At 49.2% G+C, this 14,641-nt stretch overlaps 1 protein-coding gene across 1 annotated transcript in view; it reads right to left on the bottom strand.

The window, feature by feature from the left end:
• The window catches only part of ABHD6 (abhydrolase domain containing 6, acylglycerol lipase), a 597,080-nt gene that overhangs the window by 543,696 nt on the left and 38,743 nt on the right, over positions 1 to 14,641 (bottom strand). The window lies entirely within an intron of this gene.

Consider the following 14,641-nt stretch of genomic DNA (forward strand, 5'->3'; position numbering starts at 1 on the left):
ATTGACCACATAATGATGGTTTCCGACCTGTGCGGTTCATGTGTCTAAATGCCAGAAAATTGAAGATTGGTAAAAAATGTGATCAATCGATTTCTGCTCAAAAATACATGCCCTATCCATTGGGCCAATACAATTCCTGAGAGAACTTCTCCTTTAAGTTTTGGCCCGTCGAACAACAATTTCCCATAACCTAACATCCCACAATGCTGACTAAATATCTTTTTCCTAAGGTTCACAAACCTTATAAAGAATTGCCAGAATTTAGGCTCACAGTAAGAGGCATTTGTTGGCTCAGAGAACTTTTCTCTAAACATATTAACTTTTACCTAACTCAAATGGTACTCACATTCATGTGGAATACTGGGGACTCAATGGACATTCAATAAACTTAATACCATTGAGCGCAAAGACCTTTGGTCACATATTTATTGTAGATTTGTAAAGGGCACACTGCAAAACAGAGTTACTTCCTGGTTTTTTCGAAGAAGAAAGGAGACAAGGTAGTGCAACACAACAGGGGGTTACAGTAAACTGGTCGCCTTTTGTTGATGTCAAAGTTATATACACTTAGCCCTATGTACACTAAATTTTTTCTTCAAACAAGAAATGGGATCTTTCCATTGGTTCTATGTGAAAAAGTCCCTCCAAAAAACGTTGTGGGCAAATTGGTCTTTTATTTTGCATTTCACTGCATTTATGTGCGAGAGTAGACCCCCTGCAGATCGCCTTGTAGTGTCTCACGTGTCATCTGATCCCAGGGACATGCAGCGCCCCATCAATGTGGTCACATGACCGACGGTGTAAGTGCGCAAAGCGTGCCAATAAACCAGTTGATACCTGTACCCCGTACTGTCTCAGGTGCACGCGTGCTGGTCGGGATCTGACACTGGCAACGAGGAGGATCCAAATCCCAGCCGCCGTTCACACGCCTCGTGGGTGTACCCAGCACATCGGCCCGTTGTACACAGAGGCCATGTTCCTCGTTGGCTCGGGGGGTGAAGACTCCTGGAGAGGGGTGGAGCTTCAACGAAAGGCCGTCAGCTCGCTCGCTCTGATGCCCAAGAAGCCACGTGCACCGCTCACGTAGCAGCTCATTTCCCTGGCTGCCAGATAACAGATGCGTTACCGCGGCAGGTGGACATGTCATCAGCAGAGGTCCCAGCCCAGCTGATTGAGGGATATCCTGACCTACGGCAGAAGGAAGTACTGCAGGCAGAAAACAAAGTATACCCTGGAATCAAGCAGTGCATGAATGCCCAAGGGGAGGCCCAATCACTGAAAGTGCCCGGTAGGCTCAATCCAAGGCTGAAAGAACCCATAAGGGTTTTTCCAGCCACACTCCAGCTTTTCTGTAGTACCAAGGGAGATACCCAGAGAAAAAAGACTGGTATTTACATCACCACAAGTGGTTAGAAGAGGGTGAAGTGCCCCAAACAATCTGCCGCCCGCAGCATGTCAAACCCAGCCCAAGGATAAGACCTTGCGCCTGCACCATCGCCTAAGCCTCAGGGGACGGATACATTACCGCTACCATCCCAGCTTCCCTTCGACACATCTGACTCCACCAACCTAGGGCTGAGATGGAACAGGTCGATGAAAGAATTTGATGTATGTCTGGATGCAGTTGGTCCGCATCATAGGACTGCTCACTGTCACGGCTGGCCCGGAAGTGCGGGACATCATCTTTGAATTACTGGAGGACGTTGAATACAAATACCAGGACATCAAACGAATACTAAATGAACACATCGCAATACATAGGAATGTGGACTACGAAAGACACGTGTGCCATAATACAACGCAACTTCAAGCTGAGAGCATGGACAAGTTTGCCACGTGCCTCAAATCCAGAGTAAAGCATTGTGAATTTCGTCTATACAACAATGAAGATGCGATCAAGTAGAAAGGTATCGCAGAATGTGAGTCATTACCGTTAAAAAGGAAGCTACGGCATGTGCCACACACGGAAATCCTCATTCTAGCAAGGGCTAAATCGGTGTTAGACATACAAATATCTATCCTAAGCAAAACCCACATCTCGTCTGCACCCAGCATCAAAGAAGAAGACGTAAATATGCTTGTGGGACATCAGCAACCATCCCAAGATATGAGATTGGAGAAGAGACAATGTTTCCATTGTGGCTAGGATCTACCACATGATGGATCATGTCCAGCCAGCAGTAAGTATGCTCAGACTGTGGGGGGAAGACCTTTTTTGAGTGATTTGCAGGAACCCCAAGGCCTCCAGACTGAGTCTCTCGGATCAAAAACATCATCGGTGCATGTCCCCTCCCTGCCAGCAAAGGGAGGAGAGACCCAGATACTCAGAGAGAAGATACCACAAAGAGAGGCATCACTCTTGATAAAATAACTCCCTGCCACCAGAGGACCGTTGCAAAGGAAGGAGGCGGATCCACCACTTACCCACGACCACGCCATCCATGAGTGAGTCTGAATCCCAGTCCAGCGCTGAACGGAAAAGGGAGGCTATCTGTATGCCCTCAGCAACCCTACTGTCTAGGAACACAGCCCCACACTACCGCTGACAATCCAGGCAAAAGACTTTGACTTCCTTGTTGATTCAGGGGCCACAATCAACAGGAAGCCCGAGAGTGAGTACCACAAACTCACTCCCAAACTGAAGAAAGCACACGTGGCAATCTATGCATAGGGAGCGAAGGAACCTCCTCCTTGCCTTGGGGCCTTCACAACTCTGTGCAGACACAAAGACAAGCAGGGCTGCATACTCATACACGTCCTTGCCACACAAGTCACCAGTGGATGCATATTAAGTTTTAAATCAGCTGTACAGATAGGACTCATTCACATACTAGGCCTCATCACGAGTTGGGCGGTAGCCCTTAAATGCATCGGTAACGCTGTTACCGCTGCATTTACAGGCCCGCCCAATCTGGAGTCTGGTGTGTTTACCCCCAGCTCTGTGCTGGAGGTAAACACGCTAGACAAATGCCCATTTTCGGCAGTGTTACCGCGGTAATTGTGCCAAAAATTCCCCATTGGGTCCAAAGGACCCAATCGGGAATGGGGAGTAATAGTGCCCAACCCGTGATCCGGCGGTAATACCGCTGGACGGGTGGGCGCTATCACAAATAAAGTTGGGCAGTATCCCATTCGGAATACCGCCCAACTCGTGATCAGCCGCACTGTATCAAGTGATGGCGGACAAGTACATATTGCTTTCTGCCAGGGTTGTGGCAAAATTCCCCAGAATCTTCAAAGGGGTCGGAAAACTAAAGGGACGAAAGATCCAGCTACACATAGACAAGACGGTGAAACCTATAGCACAGCACTTCCGAGGCATCCCATTTAACATTCAACATCTGGTGGAAAAAGAACTCCTTGTGGAAGCCGACATAATAGAACCAACGTCAGGCCCAACCCCATGGGTCTCCCTGGTGGTGCCTGTGCCAAAAAAAGGGCCAGAAGCACAATGTGCACCCAATGAAGCCATACTCTAAGAATATCACCCATCCCCACGCATCACAGACATGATGCATATACGCAACAGAGCTAGAATCTTCTCACGATCGGATCTGAACGAAGGTTATCACCAAATAGAACTCTGTGAAGAATCACGGTATATCACAACCTTCACTACCCACCATGGACTATTCTGCTATAAACGCCTACGTTTTGGAATTTCTACGGCTGCAGAAATATTCCAAGAAGAAATTCGCAAAATCATCTGCTACATACCGCACTGTATCAATTACAGTGACGATATCCTGATCTTTGGTCAATCCCAGGAGGCCCACGATGCAACACTGATGAAAGTTTGCTCAGCCCTCAACGACCCAAACCTAACCCTCGATAACAACATGTGCGTTTGCAACAAGACCACAATTTTTTGGACACATCTTTTAAAAAAAAGGCACCCAGCGTGATCCGGACAATATCCGAGCACTAAAGGAAGCCCCTCGCCCGACAAACATTGCACAGGTGAGGTCATTCCTAGGACTGGCAAGTTACTGCACCCTTTATCTGCCTGACTTTGCCTCTACAAGCGCCCCCTTGTGTGCTCTGACCAAACAAGACCTTTGAATGGGGTCCAACACAGCAGACAGCCTTAAAGAAAATCCAGAGAGATTGTTGCGGCTGTCTGTATGTCCTACTTCGACCCCAACCTGCACAACGAAGTAACGGTGGTCGCAAGCCCTGTGGGCCTCAGAGCCATTCTCGCCCAACACCCAACATTCAGGCAGCGAACACGCACAGAGACGGATATTCTCCTATGACTGTAAGAGTCTCACTGAGGTGGAGCAGCACTACTCGCAGGCCGAAAAGGAGTCCTTGGCGCTTGTCTGGGCTTGTGAACATATTCACTTATTTGTGTACGGCAAGCCTTTCACCATCATCGCTGACCACCCGTCCCTTGTCACCATCTACGGAAAGTCAACCGCCCAGATGCCGCCCAGGATAGCAAGATGGGGGCTCCGTCTGCAAGAGTACAAATTTGTCATCACTCACAAACCTGGAAAAGACAAGAACCCTGCAGATTTCATTTCCCGCCATCCGCTTGCAGGACCCCACGTGTCAAACGACCAGGCGGATGGATACATCAGTTACTTCATCCATCACGCGGTGCCCCAAGCCATCGACATGGCAGAACTTACAAGGAGCACCGCAGAAGACGTGACACTGCACCTCGCAACCACATGCATCCTAAATGGGTGATGGACCTCAGCGGAGGCGTTGATAAGGAACAACTAGTCACTCATTGGGGCACTCCTCAAAGCCCTTGCAAGATCGAAAGATGAACTGTCGCTGTCTCCCTCCTCATTAATACTCAAAGGGGACTGAATCGTGCTTCTAACATCCTTCCACCAACAGGTGATCGACATTGCACATGAGAGCCACAGGAGCATTGTGTCTACAAAACATATGCTCCAGAGGAAAGTGTGGTTACCCAGCATGGACAAAATGATCAAATCAACACTGAAGTCATGTCATATACGCCTCAGTCGTGTATAAGTGTGGGGGTCGTAACCGCCGAAAAAGTTAAGCCATTCTCAGATTTTGGAATGTTCTATTGTTATAGGGAACTGTAATGGTGTTAAGAGTAATCACCCTATTCCCAACATGCAAGTGTATGAAATTAGACTCACATTTCTAAGAAAAAATAGAAAATGTTTGAATAAATCATAACAACTGTTATAAACCCCTTAATTCAGGGGACATGTGTTTATTTACATGTAATATAAATGAAAATCAAATCAACATCATATTTAAACGAGACAAAATCATTGTCATTGAGTGTAATCAAGGAAAGTAGACAATGCTTAGAACCAGGTTTACCCACATCTGAGACAAAACATGGGTTCTGGAGTAAGGAGTGAAAAAACAATGATACATTTGCTAGGAGGATGTTTCTTCATAGAAATCTGTCTTAAAAGCAATTGGTCCTTAATGTTTGAACCGAAGACAAAAAAAGTGATCATAAGCAATTATGCTGATGCTGTAGTCTTCTAACAGAACTGGACTGGTCTGTAGTGCAACCAGTGTTATCACAGTGGATTATAATGCAATTATACCAAACGAAAATTATACCCAAAATTCAGTACATTTTGTTCTGTAAGTGCCATTTGGTAACTGTATACAAGACATTGTAGTTAGGCGAAAAGAACACATCTCAAATGCTTCATTTCTAAAAGAGTACAGAGCCTAACTCTTTTGGTTTGGTTAGTAAAGCCAAGTTATGTTATTTGTGGTGAAATCTTGCACATTAGTGGGGTGATGGCCAATCCTTGGTCGCCTCAGTCTACAGCCCCCATCATTCCCGGAACCGTTGCACATGACACCGCTCCCAGAGGGAGTGTGGGAAGAGGTCGCGATTGGTTTTTATGGTCCACTGAGATCAGGTGAATATGTAGTAGTAGCACTTGATGAGCATTCAAGGTACCCAGAAACAGAGATAGTGCCTAACACTGCTGCCGCACCCGTGAACCCTGTCCTAGACAGGATATTCTCGGCATACAGGGTCCCTAAAGTGGTCAAGTCCGACAATGGACCCCTGTTCGTCCATAATTTGCCAACTACATGGGATTTCACCACAGGAAGGTCACGCCACTGTGGCCCCAGGGAAATGGGGGGTGGAACGATTCATGGCTATTGTCAAGAGGACCATCAGAACACCAAAGGTTACTCACATGGCCATCGAGCAATCACTGTACCAGCTCCTGCAGGATTACCGGAACTCCACGGGAGTATGCCCAGTAGAGCTAATGTTTGGCCGACCCATGCGCTCACGGCTACCCCTGGAGATTCAGCAGGAGGAGAGTAGCACGCAGGAAGTGTGGAGCAGAGATGATCATGCTAAAAACAAGAGCAAATATTACCCGGATAACAAAAACCGGACCAGGCAAGCCAATTTAAGAGTTGGTGATCATGTCCTGGTTTGACAGACCCAGACCCACAAGGACATGCCACCATTTGACCCCCTGCCACTGACCATCACAGAGATGAAGGGCTCCCGGGTCACGGAGACGGTTGGACAGTGACAAGAAACAGCTTGTTTTTCAGGAAGACCAATCACGGCACACCCTAGTTCGACCAATTCGGAAGCGAAGACGAAATGCGCCTGAGAGATATATCTGGATACTCAGGTGATGAAGAGGAATCAGACACAGAGGAACAAGCATCTCCTGAAGAAGGACAAGGAGAACAAGATGCGATGCACAACCCCGATGTGCGAACAGACCTTGCTGCATCATCCGAAAGCCGAGACGATGGATCAATGAAATGGGCTAGGACAATGTTATTTAGGGGAGAGTCGTTGCAACGCGTGTGGTCACCTGATCCCAGGGAGACGAGGTGCTGCATCAATGTGGTAACATGACCAACGTTAGTGTAAGTGCCTGAAGCGCGCCAATAAACAAGTTGATGCCTGTACCCCGTACTGTGTGGCCGTGCCCTCATTCCCGCTGCGTGCAGGTGTGCACAACCGGATTCCTAGTCAGGGTCTGACAGCCCCCATACTGCCCTTACTGTAACCTATCACCCTTACCCACCCCCACATATAAAAGCAGTAAAAAATGCATTTGGGGGTGCGTGGCCAGGAGCGCTATCAATGTGGCAGCTCCCCTGATGGCCTCTGTTCGATGCCCGCAGCATATATCGAATATATAATGTTCCTGTTGCCCATTAAAAGCGGATGAAGCAGCAGCAACTGTCGGAAGGTTTGGGGTGCCCTCTAAAAGCAGAATGAGCCCTCAATACCTCTTAGAGCCCCGAAACGGAGCCAGTGAACCCTGCACCCCATCCACCGTTTCTAATCCAAAATGGCGGACTGGCCAAGTGGACACGAGTGCTGTGCCTCATCCGAAGCCCACAAGTGAGAAGTGAGCCCAACGCGGAGGATCGCTGCCCACAAGTGAAGAGTGTGCCCAACAAGGATGATCGCTGAGTAGCAGGACCCTACCTCCTCAATCTGCCCTACACAGAGACGCCTCAACGCCTCTGGCTGCCCGCTGGCGCATCTGAGCTGTACTCCCGCTCCATCACCCCCGGCGCCCCTGTCTTGACCTAAGTGGAGATTCTGCCAAGATGACGCCGTGAGTGAAGAGGAGCCCCCCGGTGAACATCATGGCCCCCGCCAACGCTCTGAGGCGGTCTCCTGCACTCCCACAGCCCTGCACAGCCTGCAACACCCTGGGCAGCCCTCGCTCCCTCAGCTGGGCCTCCCTCTGAGCCAGGGAAGGTGCCGGTGTCCTCCAGCATAGCTGGCGCCGGCCCCTGGTTCTCGGAGGCGGCCACCTGCAGCGCCAGCCCTCAGACACAAACCACGAAGGAGGAGCCCCGCGGCAAGCAGCACCGGCCCCCGCCACCGCTCTGAGGCAGTCTCCTGTGCTCCCACAGCCCCGAACAGCCTACAATACCCGAGGCAGCCTCCACTTCCTTGGCTGGGGCCCCCTCTGAGCCCCGGAAGGTGCCGGTGGTCTCAAACTTCTCTGGCCCCGGTCCCTGAGTCTCAGAGACGGCCATCCGCAGCGCCAGCCCTCAGGCACAACCCACAGTATCGCCTGCCACTGGCTGGAGCCTCCTGGTTGCCAGGTACTTTACTTTTTAAGTCTTTCCTTGGTCTCCCCCCACCACTGAGGAGTTCCAGAGGCCTCATGATGTCCCAAGTCAGCGGTAATCTTAGCAAACAGAACCACAGCCCTTAGTGGGCCCTCTAACCCCCTAACCCATGCTCCATCTCCTTCAGCCAGTCCTGGCGGTGCCCGCCTCACCTGCTGCTTCCTGGGGCACAGCGGCCCACTCCCCTATCATTTGCCTGGAGATACAGGCTCAGCTCCTGCCTGCTTGGTGAGGCCTCAACTCCCCCATTCCCCACCAGGCAGCAGTGGGAGGTAACCCCTATTGGATAACGCCGACAGCCAAACCTACGGGGATCCCGACACCTGCCACCACGGCCATCAAAAATAAGTACCAACGTGACCTAAGACTTACTCTCAACGTCTCATGAGCCTTAGCCTTGGTTTCTTCTTCCACCTCCTGCCCTACCCTACGAAAACCAAGCCACGAGCCCTGCTAACCACCTAAACTCCTGTCCCACCCACGGCTCCGTCCTTCAAATACCAACCTCTCACATCTGCTGCCTCACTCCACTACACAGTGCTGAACGGAAGCTGCAGATCTCGCCCGGCTGCCTCTAGCGACGGTCTCCTCCAGGACTCCCTCATCTACGCTGTTTCAGCTCGAGTTGGCATAAGGGTCCCCAGAACTGAGACCTGGAGCAATGGCTATACATCTCAAACGTCCTAGGATCTCGGACATCTCTACCATGTTGCTCTCGGCAGATAAAGGGAAGAAATCCGACCCCCTCAAACTCACGCCTCAGAAGCTCCCAGAAGACGTTGGCAACTAAGGAGGTCATTCAGTCCTTCATGTTAGATATTAAAGCGGAGTTCAAATCATGCATGTCGGAGCTCACCACTAAGCTGGAGCGAACAGACCAGAGAGTCACGGAAGCGGAAACAAAGACTTGGAGAGGTCGAAGACCTGACCCAGGGACATGCTGTAACTCTTGTGGAAATGCAACGCTCGATCCAGGCCCTGCTGGACAGGAGCGAAGTTCTTGAATTGAAACAGGAGGACTGTCATGATCTCTGCTTCCAAAAGATCAGGACTTGCCCGACTCCCTTGGAAGCAGACCCATAACCCCGGTTCCGAGTGCCAGCCAGTCCCAATTGGGACCTTTTGGACCCTGTCCTGGCGCCAGTGGCACCAGGCTCATAAAGATGCCCAGTCCCAGCGCTGGAAGCGCCGGGCTCATAATGCTTGGGTGGACTTACCTGCAGCAGACCATGCTGCTTACTTACCTGCCAGTTGAACCCCTGATCCTCTTCTGTTTGGGACTACTTTTCCTGTTGGGTGGGGCAGGAGCCACTCCCTAGGTTCAGAACACTGGAACTCTTCTGGAAAGCAGGAATTCTTTTCTTACCTAGGCGTGGCTGTGGAAGGAGACACCTAAGCACTACAGGAGGCTATTTAAACCACACCCGATGGATGAATCTTGCTTTGCGTTATTCTGCATTCTCTGCAGCAGAACGCTCATCGTGTCTTCTGCTTCTGATCCTGGGCCTAAGGGAACAAAGGCTTACCATCCTGGAATCCAGTCTTCAGCAGCACCTGTAAAGACAAAGAAAGAACAGGTTAGCACTACGGTCTTCAGTGGCAGCGCATCTCTTACCTGGTCCATCGGCTGTCACCAACGCCTCGCGCTGCATTCCGGCATCTGAAAGACAAAGGCTTACCTACTCTTCGCATGCTCCGGAGGTCTTCGCACTGCATTCCAGCATCTGAAAGACAAAAGCTTACCAGCTCTTCGCACGCTCCGGAGGCCTTCGGCGCTGCATCCCGCATCTGAAAGACAAAAGAAGGTGCGTTTAAAGACATTGGGCAACTTTATTACTCACGTGCCATTACTCCTTCCCACGCCGAATCCAGTGGGTATTCCAGCACCCTTCAGCTTCTCTAAAGCTCCGAACTTGTACCTGCAAGATAAAAGGGACAGTTAGTGCGCATCGTGAAGCAGGCTACAAGCGCTTACTTACGTGCTTCCAGGTGCTTCTATTCCTCACGCGGGTTCGATCCTCAACTCTCATCAGCCCGCCATCCGCCATCGCCGGAACCCTGCAAAACAAGAGATATCATTACAAAAGACTTTTAAGACATTTGAAGTGCCCAGAACTTACCGTTCGTGCAGTTAACGACGGACAGCAGTCCTCTGAGGTCAAGAGGCCTGCACCCTTATCCAGTGAAGAAACTGGTTACGGCACCCTGCCCCGAGGCAGATGGAGAGCTCGGCGTTCACTTACCTAAGGTGAGGGCGTTAACCTTTGGGGTTCTACAGGAGAAGAGAAAGGGAAGAGGAGAGAGGCACCCAATAACCCCAGTTCATTAATCCCATAGTTTCTATCTGCAGACATCTTACTCTTCGAGTCAGACATTCAGTGCACAGAGGTCCAGCCCAAAGAGCCAACCGTGTGTTACACATCACCTTTGAAGATACGGCATTCACCCAGTCAAGACGGGCGCCTCTGCGGGAATCAGGTGAGCGTTACAGAATGCAAAGCCTACCGCAAAACTCCCACCCAGGCGCTATGGAAACCTCGGATACCGACCAGCTAGCCCAGTTACTTGGGGAACTAAGAGCAGAAGTGCATGCAGCCCGTCAGGAAACGAATGCTCTAAGAAGGGAAATGATTATTTCTAAGGAGCGAACAGACGATCTCGCTAGACAATTGCTACAGTCACAAGCCGGACAAACTCCGTTACCCGCATCAGGGGCAAATCTTCCTTCAACATCCTCTACGAACCCAGTGCAGATCAACCTACCTGGGAATGTACCTCTGACTCCGCCCGAACGATTTTCTGGTGACCCAAAGAGGTTTGCAGTATTTATTAATCAGTGCTGGTTGCACTTCTTATGCCGGCCAGCAGCCTTTCCAACTGATCAAGCTAAGGTAGCTTTCGTGCTTTCGTACCTTAGTGGCAATGCGGCAGACTGGTCGATCCCTCTAGTTAATCAAGATGATCCGGTTCTCCATGATTTTCAAGCTTTTCAGCTCAGTATGGAAAAACTGTTTGCAAGGCATTCACAGGGGCAGGCCTTGGACAATGAGCTCCTTTCATTGCGACAGGGTAATCAAGACCTTTTGGCTTATATTGCGTCTTTCAACAGACTGATAGTGGAAACTCGATGGCCTGAGGACAAAAGGATTACGCTGTTTTATAGAGGTCTACGTGGAGAGCTCAAAGATGTGTTAGCCCAAGTAGTGAATCCCCCGCAAGACTGTTCGGACTATATTGACTTAGTTGTTCAAATTGACCACAGACTGCAGAACAGGAAGGCCGATCGTTCCAAGTTTGATGCTCGAGTATTTTCCAAACCACCAACTCCTACCAAAGAAGTAGACTCCGGGGAACCCATGCAAATAGGGGGCCTGAAAGGACCACTAACACAAAAGGAGCGGGAAAGGAGAAAACAGCTCCAATTATGCCTCTATTGCGGAAACTCGGGGCACTTTCTTCGAGACTGTCCGGTGAAACCAGCCAAGAAGGCAGTAGAAGCTGCAGTTACCAGGGTCACAAACTCTGAGCAGGGAAACGACCTCGCCCGACAAGAATAGAGGTCCTCTTGCCGAGCGTTAAAACCAGTTCCGTGACCTCGCATTTCGTGATACCTATGGTCCTCATTAGCCCTGAACATCCGGATCGATTACATGCGATTGAAGCTTACGTCGACAGCGGTGCCATCGGCAATTATGTGGATCATGAAATGGTTTTGAGGATGAATCTGACTCTTTGTCCAAAGGCTGTAAAGGACGTCATTACTACGGTGGATGTACGGAGATAGCCTCCGGACCAGTAACGCATACCACCCAAGAAGTGACGCTAGTAAGTCAAGATGGACACCATGAGAAGATCGTGTTCGATGTGATCAAGGCCCCTCAGTTCCAGATTATTCTAGGAATTCCTTGGTTAGAGAAGCACAATCCTCAGATCGATTGGTGAGCAAGAACGGTTCAGTTTCCAGAATGTGTCTCTACTTGTCACCCTCGACCTGGTGTTGCACTGGCAGCAATTTCCTCGGAGGCTCCCCAGTTACCTCCTGAATACCTAGAATTCCAAGATGTTTTCCGGAAGGATCAGGCTAACTCTCTACCTCCTCATAGGTCTTATGACTGCCAGATAGACCTGATACCTGGATCTACTCCTCCTTGTAGTAGAATTTATGCCCTCACCGAGCCTGAGAATCTTCACCTCCGACAATACCTGGATCAATACCTAGCGAATGGGTTTATTCGTCCTTCCAAGTCCCCTGCTTCCTCAGCTTTGTTCTTCGTTCCAAAAAAAGAAGGGGACCTTAGAACTTGTATAGATTATCGCGCCCTGAACCAGATCACCGTTAAGAATAGATATCCGTTACCTTTGATCCCTGAACTCCTGGACCAAGTCAGAAAAGCATGCATATATACAAAGCTGGATCTTAGAGGAGCCTACCACTTGGTACGAGTAAAAGAGGGCGATGAATGGAAGACGGCCTTCCGCACCAAGTATGGGCTATTTGAATATCAGGTCATGCCCTTCGGACTTTGCAATGCCCCGGCCGCCTTTCAATATTTTATGAACGATGTCCTCAGAGAGCTCATAGATGTGTGTGTTGTTGTTTACATTGACGACATCCTTGTTTATTCTTCATCGGAAACTGAACATCGGAAACACGTGAAAATGGTCCTCGAGAGATTGCGTCAACACAAACTTTTCGCTAAGTTGGAAAAATGTGTTTTCAACGTGACTGAAGTTGAATTCTTGGGATTCATATTATCACCTAGCGGAGTGCGTATGGATTCAAAGAAGGTCGATGCAATTCTCAAATGGCCATCGCCATCCTCCGTAAAAGGTGTTCAAAGCATGTTAGGCTTCGCTAACTTTTACCGCAGGTTTATCCCCGAATTCTCTCGAATAGTCCAGCCCATCACCGCCTTGTTAAAGAAAAACAAACGTTTTGAATGGTCTACCGAGGCGGAACAAGCTTTCCAGAATTTGAAGACTAGATTTATCTCTGCACCGATCTTAAAACATCCTCGCCCAGAACTCCCCTACATCGTTGAAACTGATGCTTCGAGCCTTGCCATGGGGGCAGTTCTATCACAAAAGGACCCAGTAACCAATCAGTTGCATCCCGTGGCATTTTGGTCCCGCAAATTCTCGCCTCCTGAAATCAATTACACTATTACTGATAAGGAACTTCTAGCTATCAAGTCCGCCTTTAAGGCTTGGCGGCATTATCTTCTGGGGGCCCGACACACTGTTACTGTGATTACAGATCACCGAAACCTGCAATATTTGAAAACCGCAAAAGCTCAATCCTCTAGGCAACTCCGTTGGGCACTATTCTTTGCCGAGTTTGACTTCATAATTACCTATCGACCTGGTACAAAAAACGGTAAAGCTGATGCCCTTTCTCGGATGGGAGTGGAAGAACATTTGATCAATCCTAAACCTGTACCTATCATTCCCGAACAAAGAATTCTAGGTGTAATCGCCACACAATCCATAGAGGAAGTTAAGGATAAAGCCAGGCTACTGGTAACTCCAGCAGACATACAGAATTGGCATCTACAGGGAAAGGACTTTACGGTGAAGGACAACCTATTATATTTCCAAGAACGGTTATATCTGCCCAGCACAGATTTACAGAAAAAGGTAATCTCTTGTTATCACGATTCTTTAATGGAAGGACATCCCGGTATGACCAAGACCTCGGAAAAGATCAAGCGCTACTTCTGGTGGCCGTCTTGGAAAAAAGATATCAGAGACTTTATAATGTCCTGTGGAGTATGCGCCCAAAACAAGAGTCAAAAGGAAAAACCAGCCGGCCTCTTACGCCCTATTGACATCCCGCCTCGCCCTTGGCATACGCTTTCTATGGACTTCATCACCGATCTACCTCCATGCTCCGGATACAATACGATCCTAGTAATCGTGGACCTATTCTCCAAGATGGCGCATTTCATTCCACTCAAAGGCTTACCAACAGCAGCAACTCTGGCCCGAGAATTTCTCGAAAACATCGTCCGACTGCACGGTTTTCCTTCAGTTCTAATTTCGGATCGAGGTAGTCAATTTATTTCTCATTTTTGGTGAAGTTGCTGTCGGTCGGCTCAAATTGATGTGAGACTTTCGACCAGCCACCACCCTCAAACCGACGGACAAACCGAGAGGACCAATCAAACTCTGGAACAGTATTTGCGCTGCATGCTACAACAAACTGAAAAAACTTGGAAAGATATCCTTTGGATAGCCGAATATGCCTACAATAACTCTGTCCACTCGGGAACTGGGAAGACCCCGTTTTTTCTTTTATACGGTAGTCACCCTCGAACCTCGGAGTTGGATCCACTCCAAGATCTTGGAACACCAGCAGTAGACCACCTGCATTCTACAATCACCCAAGCCTTTAAGGAAGCCGTTTCTCACCTTCAAAGGGCTAAAGAACAATACAAGAAAGGAGCAGACCAACATCGGAAGGAAGCCCCCCAATATCAAGTAGGAGATCAAGTCTGGTTATCCACCAAATATCTACCTCTAAAAGGACCACGCACATTCAACC

This window comes from Ambystoma mexicanum, chromosome 2p (genome assembly GCF_040938575.1).
Source record: "Ambystoma mexicanum isolate Mex_15411 chromosome 2p, UKY_AmexF1_1, whole genome shotgun sequence".
Classification (NCBI taxonomy): Eukaryota; Metazoa; Chordata; class Amphibia; order Caudata; family Ambystomatidae; genus Ambystoma; species Ambystoma mexicanum.